Below are 15432 nucleotides of genomic sequence, written 5' to 3'. Positions count from 1 at the left end.
ACTGGTGCAGCCACTGTGGAAAACATTATGAATTTTCCTCAAAAAATTAAAAATAGAACTCCCATTTGACTCAGTAATCTCACTTCCAGCAATATATCTCAAGAAATCAGAAACACCAATCAGAAAGAATATATGCACCCCTATGTTCATAGCTGCACAATTTACAATAGCTAAGATTTGGAAACAGCCTAAGTGCCCATCAGCAGATGAGTGGATTGAAAAACGGTGGTACATGTACACAATGGAATACTACGCTGCAGTAAAAAAGAAGAAACTCTTACCATTTGCAACAGCATGGATGGACCTGGAGAGCATTATGCTAAGCAAAATAAGCCAGTCGGAGGAAGATAAATATCACATGATCTCACTCATTTGTGGAATATAATGAACAACATAAACTGATGAACAAAAATAAAGCCAGAGTCACAGAAGCATCAAAGAGAACCTAAGAGGGAAGGCAGGAGAGTCGGGGTGGGGAGGGGAGGTTTGAGATCAACCAAAGGACTTGTATTAATGCATATGAGCATAACCAATGAACACAGAGAGTAGGGGGGTGAGGGCATGTGCTGGGCAGTGGAAGCAGCTGGGAAAGGTCAATGGGGGGAAAAGGAAACATGTAATACTTTAAATAATAAAGAATTTAAATTTTAAAAAAGATTTAGGATATTTTCCCAAGGAATCAATTAAAAACATAAACACCTTGAAATAAAATTGTAATTCAGCAAATATTGAATAGAAATTGAAATTCTGAAAGATTTTACTAAAAAATTCTTTTTGGATATTGCAATTATGAATTGAAACAATACAGTAAACTCATCATGTTAGATCTTATATAAAGTACTTCCAGAAGAGCAGAAGATACATTGTTTGGATATGTTCTTGGTATTCATAAATCAGCATAAAAATTTAAGATTTATGATCTATATTAAATGACTTCAGCTAAATAGGAGAGCTTTAAACTTTAGCTGTATTGTTTACCTGGATGGCATCTAAGGTTATCTGAAAGCTCCTTGATAAATCAAAACCAGGGATTTTCAGAGCTAGTTTTGTGTCTCAATCAACCTTAAAGAACCTTTCAGCCTTGAAACCACATCATCTTGTATCCAGCAGAGCTTCTAAGATGGCAAGAGAGGTTGTTAAGGACGTGTTAAGCCTCTTATGGTGCTGCATTATTATTGTAAGGGCATAGCAAACCTCAGTCCTTTCCAATGAACTCCTGAGATGATATAAACATGAATTTAAAAATCTTTTAAGATTGTTCTTCAAATGACGCCAAGCTTGGAGTTAAAACTGTCCATTCACTATTGTTACAATAATTCCTAAAAAAAAAATGTTCTCTTATAATTCATTACATGATGGTATCTTTGTCAAAGAGTTTAAAGCATCAGTTATTCTTACCACATCTAGCAGGGAAGTAAATTGTTATCCATTCCTTATTTAATTAGCACAACAGTCACATAGATAAGAGGCTAAAGATACATCTTTGGAATTTTCAGTTTCATCTCTTGTGGTCCTACAAGTAGGCCCTTAGGTATTAATGGCTTTAAAAAATAACTGAATTATAACCTTATCTATATTCTATGGGATCAGACTGAGGATGTGCCCGCAACCCAAGTACATGCCCTTGACCGGAATCGAACCTGGGACCCTTCAGTCCGCAGGCCGACGCTCTATCCACTGAGCCAAACCGGTTTCGGCAAGGTATTAGGTTTTAAAAGATAACTGAATTATAACTGTATCTATATTCTATGGGATCAGGGTGTATGCCTGATTTGCTCACCTCTATACTTCAGTGTATAACACAGTGCTTGGCACATAAAGAAAACTCAATAATTATTGTATGAGTAAATAAATGAAGGCTCATGCAGCCAGACATAATAGCTTAACTAAAAAGAGTCTTCATTAAACATGTGGCTTACACTTCAGGCAATAATTTGCAAGATTTGAAAAATTTTAACTAAGAATCAGATAGGGCTCTGCCTTCTTTCTCACTAATTCTTATAATCTGTTGACCTCTCCAATATGTCTTCCTCTTCAGGAATCCTTCTCTGATCCCTTCTCCAGACTAGGCTAAGAGCTCATCCAATATATAAATATAATTCATAGTATACATGAGAAATTAAAATGTTTGGTATCTCGCCTAAGTGTGAAAGGGTGATATGAGCTGATGCTGAGAGTTAGGCAGGGGCCCAGCCACAGAGAGCCTGGTCCCAGTGCAAAAGGACTTAAAGATCACCCAGTGGGTGATGTAAAGCCATTAAAGGGATTTATCAAGTAGTTGCAGTAACATATTTTAATTTAAGATGAATGATTTGGAGAAATGGTAAAGATGGGGGGTGGATATAGATATCATTTCAAGAGTCTAGATAAAGAGATGATAGAGGTGTTCCAGACAATAGAACAGGAGTAGAGAGGAGAGAACATATTGGTAAAGATGGGGGGTGGATATAGATATCATTTCAAGTGTCTAGATAAGAGATGATAGATGTGTTCCAGACAATAGAACAGGGGTAGAGAGGAGAGAACATAATAAATAACTATTTTATGGGTAAAATAAAATGGACTTGATAATTATTTAGATATAGGAAGGAAGGGTCATTCTCATTCATTAACTTAAGTATTTATTTACTATCTCCTATATTCCAAGCACTGTACTACATAAAAAAGATGGGACAATCAACAAACACTATCCCTATCCTCAAGGGAGTTGTAGTCTAGTGGAAGAGATTCTAGTGTTGAGTTGAGCAAGAGGATGAGTTTTGATGACTTCTTAGTTCCTAGATTGGACCACTGAATGGATGATAATGCCATTAACTGTGAAAAAAATTTAGGAGGAACAAGAAAACAAGATATGAAATATTAAGAAATCAATTACAAGGCAACATAAAAGTAACAATCCTATATAATAAAGAGCTAATATGCTAATTAGATCAAACAGCAGAACGACCATTCAGACATCCTTCTGAATGACCATCTAAACAACCTTCAGGACAAAGCCGGGGCTACAAGGGGCTGTGAGAGCCAGCCAAGGCAGCCGGGGCTGAGAGGGCCGAGCCCCTTGTATGAATTTCGTGCATTGGGCCTCTAGTATAATATAAACTAGAATCATAGAATCTCATTTGTTTAAAACTAATCTCCTAAAACTAATCCTCTATCATTCTATACTCTTTATTTATATGAAAACTCAGAAACCACGGTTTTAAATGAACAGAAAAAACTAGATAGTATTTCATCTTAACAAAAACCCTTTAATCTTTAATTTCTTAAATAGAATAATTTCTAGGAAAGTTATTTTAAATGTTGAGCTCCCTCTAGTGTATGAAAACTGTTATTTACCTTGCTAATTTTAGAGCCCCACAAATATTTTTGGAAATTTAACTCTCCTTTAGTTAGCTACTACTAAATATTGAGGGAGCACAGAACAAGGAGGTGATTAAAATGGGATGCATGAATATGACCAAGGGTGTGGAAAGTGGGAACAAGTTCAGAAATGGGCAACGGGAAACAATGAAGTCTAATGGTCTTGAGGTGGCCCATTGGTAGAGAGCCCTGCAGTGTAAACTAAGAAATTCAAATTTGATTTAATATAAAAAAGACTAATCTAAACATTATACTTTTAAAAATTATCATGGCAGTTATATAGAGGATGGAACAGGATTAGGAAGAGTTGAGACAGGGACACTAATGCTATGATATAGGCAATTAGATGACAGGATCATGAAGTGACTGAGCTGGGTAGTAGAGAAAGGTTCAGTGACAAATTATACCTAGGAAATAGCATCTAGCAAAAATGAATGAAACTTGTTTCAGAAGTGTGCTTACATTTTGTAGGGCTCCTGTGAGGTTATTTGGAAAATGTCACTCTTGATAGATGCTCCTTCACCAAGAAAACATAACAAAATCTCAGGATGTTGAAATTAATATGACCAGTTTCAGATATGAAATATTAAGAAACCAGATATCTCAGCCTCAGGAGGCAGTATACTTGTAGAAGGCAGAACAAGTGATACGGCTTAGATCTGAAAGTACTGTGAGAGTATAAAAGCCTTAGCAAGATCATCTGAAATGACATCGCATTAGCTGCAGAAGTGTTGAGGAATCATCAGAAAAATGATGATTACATTTTCAGTCCTTTATTGCATCAAGAAATGCCAGGCTTTCCAAATTAGTAACAGAAGAAATGTAAACAAAATCATAAAACATGCCCTATAAATGATAATAGACTTCAATGGCAAAATGTCAAGACACTGACATTTACGAGGTTAAGTCAAGCCAAGTTGCTCATGTAATTCAACAATGGTGTTGAAAAGGAAATGGCGATCTGGCACATAGCATTTTAGAAAAATATATGTCGACTTGAATGTGATTTAGGTACTCGATGTTAGAATTACTGTAGTCTGAAAAACACCTTCCTTTTAAAAATGTCAAAACTTTCTTAATGGTGGAGAAGACAGTGTAGATGATTTATAAGGTTTCTACATGGATGCTGGTCAGTTTTTTTAGAACAAAAGCAAATAAAGCCATGTTTATATTATCTGTGTTGTTAATAACACAAATAAAGTAAAGAAGTAAAACAGTTCTGTTGGCCCCAGCCCAGATATGTTCTGTGTTGGCCAAATAAAGTGTATAACAGATGGCAAGATAAAAATGTTTTTGTACTTTCTAAAATAGTAATATGATCATATAAAATATATGTTGTACCAACAAGTAGAAAAATACCTGTTTCATGTGTTTGTTTATATAGATTTAAAGACTTCACTTAGTATCCGAAGTGTGGCATGTAGCTTTCCTACAATATAAGGACTCTAAATAAATTAATGAATTCAAGATGTACGATAGTGAAATACTCTCTAGTGACTATGGAGAAACCTGTAATACTTACCCTGCTGAGTGTCTGGAATTACATCAAAAAAGTTATATACAGATAATTATCTTAAAATGTCTAAATAAATATATACCAAATATATTACATAAATATAATATAAAATATAACAACTCTAAACACACATTGATAGGGGAGTTGTATTAGACGGTGTTGATGAACTAGAGCAGTGATGGCGAACCTATGACACACGTGTCAGAGGTGACACGCGAACTCATTTTTTTGGTTGATTTTTCTTTGTTAAATGGCATTTAAATATATAAAATAAATATCAAAAATATAAGTCTTTGTTTTACTATGGTTGCAAATATCAAAAAATTTCTATATGTGACACGGCACCAGAGTTAAGTTAGGGTTTTTCAAAATGCTGACACGCCGAGCTCAAAAGGTTTGCCATCACTGAACTAGAGCCATGATTCCTAAATGCCAAGGCTGGGCTGACCACCTGGTCATGAGGGAAACACTTTAAAGACCAGATAATTTGGCCCTGTCCCAGATTCAGTAGGTCTGAAGTAGGGCATGGAAATCTGTATTTTTTAAAATCCCAGTTCATTTTTATCTTCAACCATGTCTGGGAGTCACAGGAATAGAGAATAGACTGAGTAAATCAATGAAGTGTTATTAGAAAAGGTGGCCTTAAATAGTGGTTCACTTGCACAAAGTCTACCAAACATTACTTACTGAATAGTAACCATTTACCAGGTATCAAGACTATAAAACTAGCCCTGGCTGGTGTGGCTCAGTTGGTTGGAATGTCATCCCATTTACTGAAAAGTCACAGTTTGATTCCCAGTCAGGGCACATGCCCAGGTTGTGGGTTAGATCCCTAGTCGGGATCTGTACAGAAGGCAACCAACTGAAGTTTCTCTCTTTCTCCCTCTCCCTTCCTCTCTCTAGAATCAATGAAAAACATATCCTCAGATGAGGATTTAAAAAAAAAAGAATATAAACTAAAAGTAAACTATCTATTAGGCCAGTCACGGTAAGTCACATGAGAGAGGTTTATATAAGATGCCAGGGGACTCATGAGAGAAACATTTATATCAAATGTTTCAGAATCATTTCCTGCAAGAAGTGAGGCTGCAGTTGAAGCTGAAACACAGAAGAGACCCTGGCTGGGTAGCTCAGTTGGTTAGAGCATCGTCCTGATACGCCAAAGTTGTGGGTTCAATTCCCCAGTCAGGGCACATACAACAGTCAACCAATGAATGCCTAAATAAGTGGAACAACAAATTGATGTTCCTCTCTTTCTTTCTCTCTCTCTCTTCCTTTCTCTCTGAAAGTCAAGTAAATACTTAAAATATCTAGAAGACAGAGAAGAGAAAAGTCTCGAGAGAAAAAAAGAGGAGGTTAATAGAATAGCAAGTTTGAATAGAGGAACAAGGAAAAGAAAGCTTAGGGGCAAAGACATTTATTAAAATTAATATTTCTAAATATTTACAATTTTAACTATTCAAATTATTTAACAATTATTCAGGTACATTACTCAAATGAAATCACATTTATTTTTATAATTCCTCCAAAATGTTAATGCTATTTTTGTTTTCTATTTTTTTGAAAATGTTGGAATAAAAAATACAGTATTAAAATCTGAATCTCACCTTTACCATTTATTAAGTACAGTGTCCCCTAAAAATGTATACACACTTTAACAGCTGATCCTATTACATTTTGAAAAAAATGTATTTTAATAAATACTACCTTTATAATTATTCAAAGTGTGTACACATTTGGGGGGGACATCCTGAATATGTGCTCCAGAAAAAAATTACTGTTTCTAAGACTCAATTTCTGCTTTTATAAAATGAGCTTAATATTACTTCATAAATTTTTTATTAACATTTAATGTAAACTACATACATTGTTTTGCTCCCACTATCACTCTGATCCCAGTCTCAGCAAATGGTGCTACCAATATTCCAAATGTCCAAGCCAGAAACCTCGGCACTATGGGTGACTCTTCCCCGGAGCCACCAATCGCCCATATGGCGCCTTTGCATGATTTGGGAAAGCTCCTCCTTCCTCCTGGAAGACACAGGCCATGCCAGAGCACACAATCCGGTGATCCGGGCTCACATTAGCTTTTAGCATCCTCTCATCCCCTGGGCAGTCACTCTTGTGCACGGCAACACCTGCAGAACTGAGCACAGCATTCCTGCTCGTCCTCTGCCTCAGTGTCATACCCTACCGTTCCCCTGAGGACTATTATTATTATTTTCCAAACATGCCTTGAGCCTGTACATTCCCAATGCTCCCCCACTCCAAACTACTAACCCCCACCTAACAGCCTCCTTATTTCTAACAGGCTCCTTGCTACGGCTGGTTTTGCTTCCTCTCTAACCTACAATGCAGCCAGAATGAAAAATTTTAAATGCAAATACAATCAATAACCTATGTCTTTACTAAAAACCTGGCAATGGCTTCCCACAAACCAGGGGGTACTTCCATTGGTACCACTCACTTCACAGGTGCACAGGTCCTTGGTTCTCAGCTTACTTCTCTGGACTGCTTTATCACCACTCCCCACTGATTAAACTACTTTCCAGCTTCATAAAAACTGTTCTGGTTCTTCTCGGTGAATGTGATTCCTTCTCTGAAGCCTTTAATCTGATAATTTAACCAACTCCTACTTATACTTGAGGTCTCAGCTCAGATAAACGCCTGTAAACTTTTCTTAAACGAAAAAGTAATTGTTGATTGCTCTCCAGCAAACTGTTCAATTTAGCATCTTCATAATGTTCTGTGGATCACACCCCCTTGGCTGCCACTCTGACCTTGCTGATCTTTATGGTAATTGCATTCATCTGGCTTCTTAAAGTTAAGTGTGACTACCTGGCCTCAATTGCTTTGCTTCTTACCATCTCCATTGCTGTCTCTGAGCCTAGTTCCTTAATGGTCTCTCCTACCATGAGTCCTGGAATACAGAGGAGACTCTCCTCTCAGTTTCTTAGTGATCCTGTCGTCCCTTCATCAGTGCATTCCTTATCTCCTTCTCCTAGGCTTCATAGAATTTGTACAAATAACTTTCTAAGGAAAATGAATGGTTCACAATAGTTTGTAGCACCACAAAAATAAGACATACTAAGTAAGAACCAGCAGATTTACAGAGAGAAAAAAAGTCTCAGTAAGACTTTAGATATTGGGAATTATCAGATGCATAGCATTCTATTATATTTTAAAGAAATAAATTATGAATTTGAAAATACAGAACAGGGTTGAAAAAATCAGTTGCATATTTGAAAAAGGAACAAGTAGAGTTATGTCTAATAATTGAAAAAAACTGATAAAACCTAATCATAATGATAAGAATTATAGGTTTAAATAACAAAACTTAATCATCTGGTGAGTTTTCCAGCCTTACAGTCTACCCACCCCACATGCCCACTTGCCTGAATTTCTTTAAATCCCTTATTCCACCACCTGCCACAGCCAACCTGGCATTTCAACCTCTATTAGCATGGGCCATTGCTCTTCCCATGCTTCTTGAAGCCACTCCAATAGCAATTTCTCACCATCTCCTCGGGTCCTGCGAGGGTATGAATGATGCCTCCTGGAGAGCACTCCCCCAAATCATTAAACTCTCCTTTTCCATTCTTATGTGCCTATCCCTTTGGTCCAGTGCCCACCTGCAGAATCCGGTTTCATGTGTACCCCTCTGTCTCCTGGCTACACAGGCTGGCTACGTCAACAGCTCCTCTGGAGTATAGTGCCCTTCATCCCTTTGTAAGCTCAGTACTTACAGGCTGGATTACACTGTCATGCAATTTTAATTCATTATATTTGTCGTGGTGCTGAGGGCTTTGAGGACAGATCCAGAGGGGCTACATGTTGCTTTGCCAAGAAGAAGCCTTTTGTGATGTCGTCAAGCAAAGGGGAGTGGGTGCTAGATCTTCATAGAGAGAGCTGGCCAGTTAGGCTCAGAGGTTTTAGAGAAATATGAAGATTTAAGATTTCTGGGGCAACAAAGCCAGATGTTCCCACTACATATGTCAGGTTCCTATTCTTTCATAGCAGTCTTCCTTGACTGAGAGTTTAACCTTCTAGGAAGTTCAGCTCCTTTAGTAATTAAATACTACCACTGATTCAACTTTCTCCCACCTCCCTTTGCAGGAAACAATGGCCAGTTTGTATGCTACAAAGAAAGCCCATTGGCTTCCATACTGACTTGCAATTGGCTATTAATTGGTCTTAGTTTTTTGTTACCTTTTTCTAGAGTTTCAAGTGACCTTAGCAATAGCCACCCAATTTCACTGTCCTTAAAGTACCATTTTCCTCATAACTTTTGAATGCTTAATATAGAGATCCAACTAGTACCTTCCCTTCCACCAATTTACCAACCAACTCACTGCCAGTACCTTTTTCTAGAGTTTCAAGTGACCTTAGCAATAGCCATCCAATTTTACTGTCCTTAAAGTAGCATTTTCCCCATAATTTTTGAATGCTTAATATAGAGATCCAATTTACCAATCCTTCACCAATTTACCAACCAACTCACTGCCAGTTAATGTGGGACCACCACTGCTGTGCTCCATCTACTCCCAGTAATGGAATTGACAATGCCAGTGAGGTATCAAGTGATCCCCCTCCAAAACCTCATCACCTGCTTTCTCAGACCACTTTAGGACTAGTTGTCACAGATCATATTCTCTGGGAATCAGACTCTGAAATGAGTTTTCTTATGTAGAATGTTTATTAGGGAGTGCCTTATGATTAGTATCTCTGGTAGAGCGGTGGGAAGGCATCAGGAATGAGCAGAGGGAAAACTCTTCTATGATGCAATTCAACAACAGACTGCACAGGGAATGCTGGAACAAAAACGCCCATCAGAGCGGTTCTGCACTGGGTGAAAATGGTCAGGCCTATACCACTGCCTTAAGCAGGAAGTGGATTTGGGCAACATGAAAAGGGTGTAAACTTGGGCAAGGTGTCTTCTCTGCAACTTTGAAAATCCAGAGGGGCTGACAGCTTAATGCTACCTGCCAGCAGCTCTCCCGGCAGCTAAAACAACAAGTCCTTCCTTGCGTGGAGAAGACCTCGGCCGCACGTTAAGGTGTCTACCAGAAGGGAGAGCCAGTATTCAAATCTAGGCGGTCTGACTCAAGGGTTTTCACTCTTTCTCTGTTCACCATATTCTCTCTACAAGGTGCGGGGCATTTCTAACATTTGAGCATACAAGAAAATTAAAGTACAGCAGTTATGTTATTCAACTCAGATAACATGGTACTCTAGAGTTGAATGCTAATGTTCCTAAAACCAAAAGCTTATGGATCATTTGATTTCTTCTTTGCCATCATAAGATCATTTATCCTACTCTGAAAGTTTAAAATTGTGCTCCTGGGGTCATTTCCATAATTTGCAGTGAAAATATCTAGGTTTTAATGTAATCAATCACTTAGCTCTAATGCCAAATGTTAAATAATATCAACAAAAATAAAGTGGCTAAGAAGTGATAAACTTTTGTGTTTCAACACTTTTCAAAACTGAAAATAAGCACAACTCAGTATCATCTCCATGTACACGACAAACAATATGACTCTGCCACGTTCCATGATAGGTAGAAACTTGATTTCTGAGCATAATTTATCTGGCTCAATAGCAATACAAGTAAGTATTCATTAAACACATTTACAAAGATGAAATAATATTTTCAATTTGAATTTTAATTCCTCTCCAGTCATTGATAGTCCACAGGAAGATGGTCTAAGTCAACCTTTCTAAACCCTGATTCTTTATTATACTGTTTCCTTTATCAGACCTATGCTTGGCCCAGTGTGAACTACATTCACCACTTTCCTGAAGATGTAATTTCCTGCTTTTATGTCTTTCTGGTCATCCTGTTCCTTTCGCCCTCTTTCTATCTCTATCCATCTTTGCCAGTTGAGCATACTTTGTCCTATATAACTGAAATTTCACTTACCTTTCAAAGTCTACTTTAAATCCCGCCTCTTTCATGAAGTCTTTCCTTCACCCTATCTATTAAATCCCAGACACCATGCATTCACTGTCTCCAATGTGCCAAATATTATTTGTATACTCCTGAGATCAACCCCACAAGACTGGATTTATTCCCAAATTAATAAATTCTGGTTTGTCAAAAATGAAGTGTGACATTTCAGTAGTAAAATTGTACTGAGAAGTTTCTCAGAATATGGGACTTTCTGTGCTAAAGCTGAAAATGAGTGGTTTCTCAGGATGCAAAACTTTCAGTGTTAAATCAAAGACCATTATTCACCCTACCGACAGCTGGTAGGCTGATGGCTGGGAGGCAAATGTAGGTCTATTGAACTTCAAAGTCCACGTTCTGTTACTATATGTTGTCTCCTCTGAGAATTGTTATTAATTCCTATAGTATCTTTTGAAAATTCCTTCATGACATTTGTTGTACCTAGCATGTGTCATAATTATTTGTATACTTGTTATATTTCCCCTGAACAGCTCCTGAAGAATGGTGTTGCATCTAGCTCATCTTTGGATCTCAGATAGCACCTAGCATAGAATTGTGTACTTGGCCCCAGTACTTCTATGATCTCATCACCTCAGTTTTTTACCTTCTCAGAGGCCTATCCTGACTATCCTATTTAAATCTGCTACCCACCTCCCTACCCACACTCCCAACCCACTGAGACTTCTCTAATTTTCCCTTTTGACATAGTACTATTAACTTCTAACATTCTATCATGCACTTATTCATTATTAGTGTTTATGGTCTGACTCATCCTTTATGACATAAATTCCACTGAGCCACACAGGCTGGGCAACATGTCACTAAATTTAAAACATGTAATAACAGCTGGTATTCATGACAATGATTGAGTACTATATAAGGAATCATTTAATTATGTTTAGTGATATTAACTTGGTATAGGGAAATGGTTTCAGGACCAGTTACCATGGTTCCCAAACTACACATAGATGCTCTAAGGTGCAACACCAAACTCACAGGATAGCCTGGGATGTTGCAGAGTATTGTAAACTTTCAGGGGATACACAGCAGCACCTGTTAGACAACATGAAAACCTCTAACTTGAGACAATTCATAGTTTCAGCATTAGATCACTCCATATTCCTTCCCAAGACATCTTTTTAAAGCTGGGTTTTTAGAGGTTGTTGTAATTAAAAGCAAGAGCCTTTAAAATTCCACAAGAACAGGAAATGACAATGCAGTATCCAATGTGATTTCAAGATTTGATAAGCTGTTCAACATCCAACAATGCATGTGAACTTTTAGCAATTATGGTTATTTAATAATAAAAATATTATTTTTTCCCTTTCAATCTCTGTGTATTATTTTTTCACACAGTTACTAAATTATTAGGATATAAACACTCATTAAGCTGTTTAGATTTAACTGCTTAATAAATGGAATGATAAGATACTTATTTTCACCTGCAGGAGATGTGAAAATTTGCATAGACAATAAGGGCACTGTGAGACAAGCAAGATTGAGAACCTCTGCCCTATGCAACCTACTCTGCAATTACCACTCTGGCTCCATTTTATACTTCTCTCTCCCTTATTATTCTATCCAGTCTCATTGGCCTCCTCCTTGTTCCTTAAACTCACCAAGCATGCTTCTGCCTCAGGCCTTTACACAGGCAGTTTACTTTGCCTAGACACTCTTTGCTTACTGTCTGCTTGGCTAATCCTCTAGCTTCTTTCAAATTGTTTCTCAAATATCACTTTTCCCCCTTAATCCCTGCACCTTTTTCATCCACCCGCCCCCCAACACACACCCCCTGAGAGCTGTTAATCTGTTCTCTCTCTATGAGTCTGTTTATATTTTGTTAGTTTATTTTGATCATTAGATTCCACATGTAAGTGAAATCATGTCATCTGCGAATAATGAGAGTTTTACTTCCTCCTTTCCAATTTCAATGCCTTTTATTTCTTCTTCTTGTCTGATCACTGTGGCTAGAACTTCCAGTACAATGTCGAATAAGAGTGGTGAAAGCGGACATCCCTGTCTTGTTCCTGTTCTTAAAGGAAATGGTTTTAGTTTTTGCCCATTGAGCATGATATTGGCTGTCGGTTTGTCATATATGGCCTTTATTATGTTGACATATGATCCCTCTATTCCCACTTTGCTGGGAATTTTTATCATAAATGGGGGCTGGATTTTATCAAATGCTTTTTCTGCATCTATTGAAATGATCACGTGGTTTTTATTATTCTTCATTTTGTTTATGTGTTGTATCACATTTCTTAATTTGCGGATATTGTACTAACCTTGCATTCCTGAAATAAATACCATTTGATCATGATGTATGATCTTTTTAATGTATAGATGGATCCCCTTTGATAATATTTTGTCTGTAATGTTCACTGAGATATCCCAAATGCTTAGAACAATAGCACGTGCCTAGATCAGTGATGGAGAACCTTTTAAGCTCGGCGTGTCAGCATTTTGAAAAACCCTAACTTAACTCTGGTGCCGTGTCACACATAGAAATTTTTTGATATTTGCAACCATAGTAAAACAAAGACTTACATTTTTGATATGTATTTTATATATTTAAATGCCATTTAACAAAGAAAAATCAACCAAAAAAATGAGTTCGTGTGTCACCTCTGATATGCGTGTCATAGGTTCGCCATCACTGGCCTAGATCATAGCATGGATTCAGTAAGTATCTGTTGAGTAAATAAATTATTAAATTAAAGAAAATTGGATCAATTTTCAAGAGATAAAAGGAAGCTAAGGAAAGACATGATGAGGCGAAAACCTGAAAGCTGTTCACCAAACCTATAACCTATTTTTCCTGGGCATTTAGCTAGATCACATTTCCCAGCCTGCCCTGCAGCTAGGTGTGGCCATGGGACTAAGATCTGAACAAGGAAATGTGAACATAAGTGATGAACACTTCTTATAAGCCCAGTGTAAATTCTCCATTTTCTTTCATCTTTGGGAGGCTGAATCTATGAGTCTCAGATCCTAGAGGATGGCATTGAGTCACAAGTTACAAGGAGCTTCCGTACCTGAAAGACCATGATGAATGTTGTCCACCTCAGAACCACCTTTATTGGACTTCCTGTGAGTGAGAAATTGACATCTGTGGAAAGTCACTGACATCTGGGGTTTGTTTACAGCAACTAATAGCATTTTCCTGATGGTTTGAAGGTCTCATACACTGGAAACGTCTACTTCAGTGGAATCTAATATGTAAAGGAATATAACAGGGAAGAATTAGAAGAAGACAAGACACAGTATGTCAAAAATAGGAATGAGCCACATTCAAGTCAGTTTATTTGAAATAGCCAAGGAAAAATTCTTTAAAGTAAAATGAATCCATTGAAATTGCTTTAACTTGATTCAAGGTTGCTAATGAAATACAATAAGAAGATTCAATAGGGGTTGAAATATTTGGCAAAACTTATTTTTAAAGTGACATTTTTGAAACAAAAGGAGAAAGAGTGAAAATGGAGAACCCAATTGAATAAACCCCAAAATAGATTGTACCAATAAGTAACTATATTTCATTTAACTCTGAGGCTTGAGGACTTTAAAATGTATTTCATGTTCAATACATTCACTGAAGTTTTCTATATTGCATGAGATTCTCAAAGCCTGTTTCTATTAAGTTTTCATAAATATAAATATGTGTAAACATATTTATTGTTGGAAAACAAGGAATAAACTCATACTGACAGCAAATTGTATGATAAAATAAATACAATTTCAGATTCATCAAATAAAATTGATTGCAAAATCTTCTGTCTCTATTGCCAAATCCACTATTTACAAAGATATTTTCCATTTGTCTATTATTTTATTTCTTTATAAAACTATATTTTCTTTAAAATCACAACATCTGAATTGAGATGGAGTCATTATCTCCTCACCATGTCAATTATTATGAAAACTCAATTTGACCAATGCAATAAACATTCAAAAATAGGAAACAGAATATATTCCTCATTATAAATAGCTCCCCACATATACCAATTCTCACAAGAGAAATAAAAGTCACAGACGAAGAAATAGCTCCAAGCTATAGAGGAATCCATACAAGCCTTCCTCCTTCTCTTGATCTTTTATTTTCCCTTTCCCATTTACTCCTTCTCAATCTGGTGGCTGCATTTTTGTTGTTCCACACTAAGGCAGGTTTTCTACTCTACCCTCACAGGCAGTTGCTATGTGCAATTGACAGCTTCACTCTGAGAATTAAATCAGCTAGCGTTCTACCCAAACACTTCTCATTGTCCTCTCCAAAGTCTTGAGCTTTGTTGGTGAAGATGAAAACCAGCTTAATAAAGAAATGGAAAGAATGAAAGAGTGAGGGGGGAAAAGTTAATTAGCAGGTAAGCAGACAGTGTAATTATTTAAAAAGTATGACATTAGTTAACTGAGCTAAAATATTTTTGAGATTAAAGTCTTTAAATAATTCTGAAATGGCTCTGAATACAACTAAACTTTCCTTCTGAATATCTTTCTTCTATGAGAGTTTAAAATTGTTCACAAAGATTATAGGTAAAAATTCAAATTTAAAATGGGAAATACCTATGTTCTTACCAAGGGCAATGAAATAGTTGGGAAATAGTTGTAAAGATAG

The sequence above is a fragment of the Myotis brandtii genome, unplaced genomic scaffold, assembly GCF_000412655.1.
Source record: "Myotis brandtii unplaced genomic scaffold, ASM41265v1 scaffold37, whole genome shotgun sequence".
Taxonomy (NCBI): Eukaryota; Metazoa; Chordata; class Mammalia; order Chiroptera; family Vespertilionidae; genus Myotis; species Myotis brandtii.
This window is presented reverse-complemented; position numbering follows the sequence as displayed.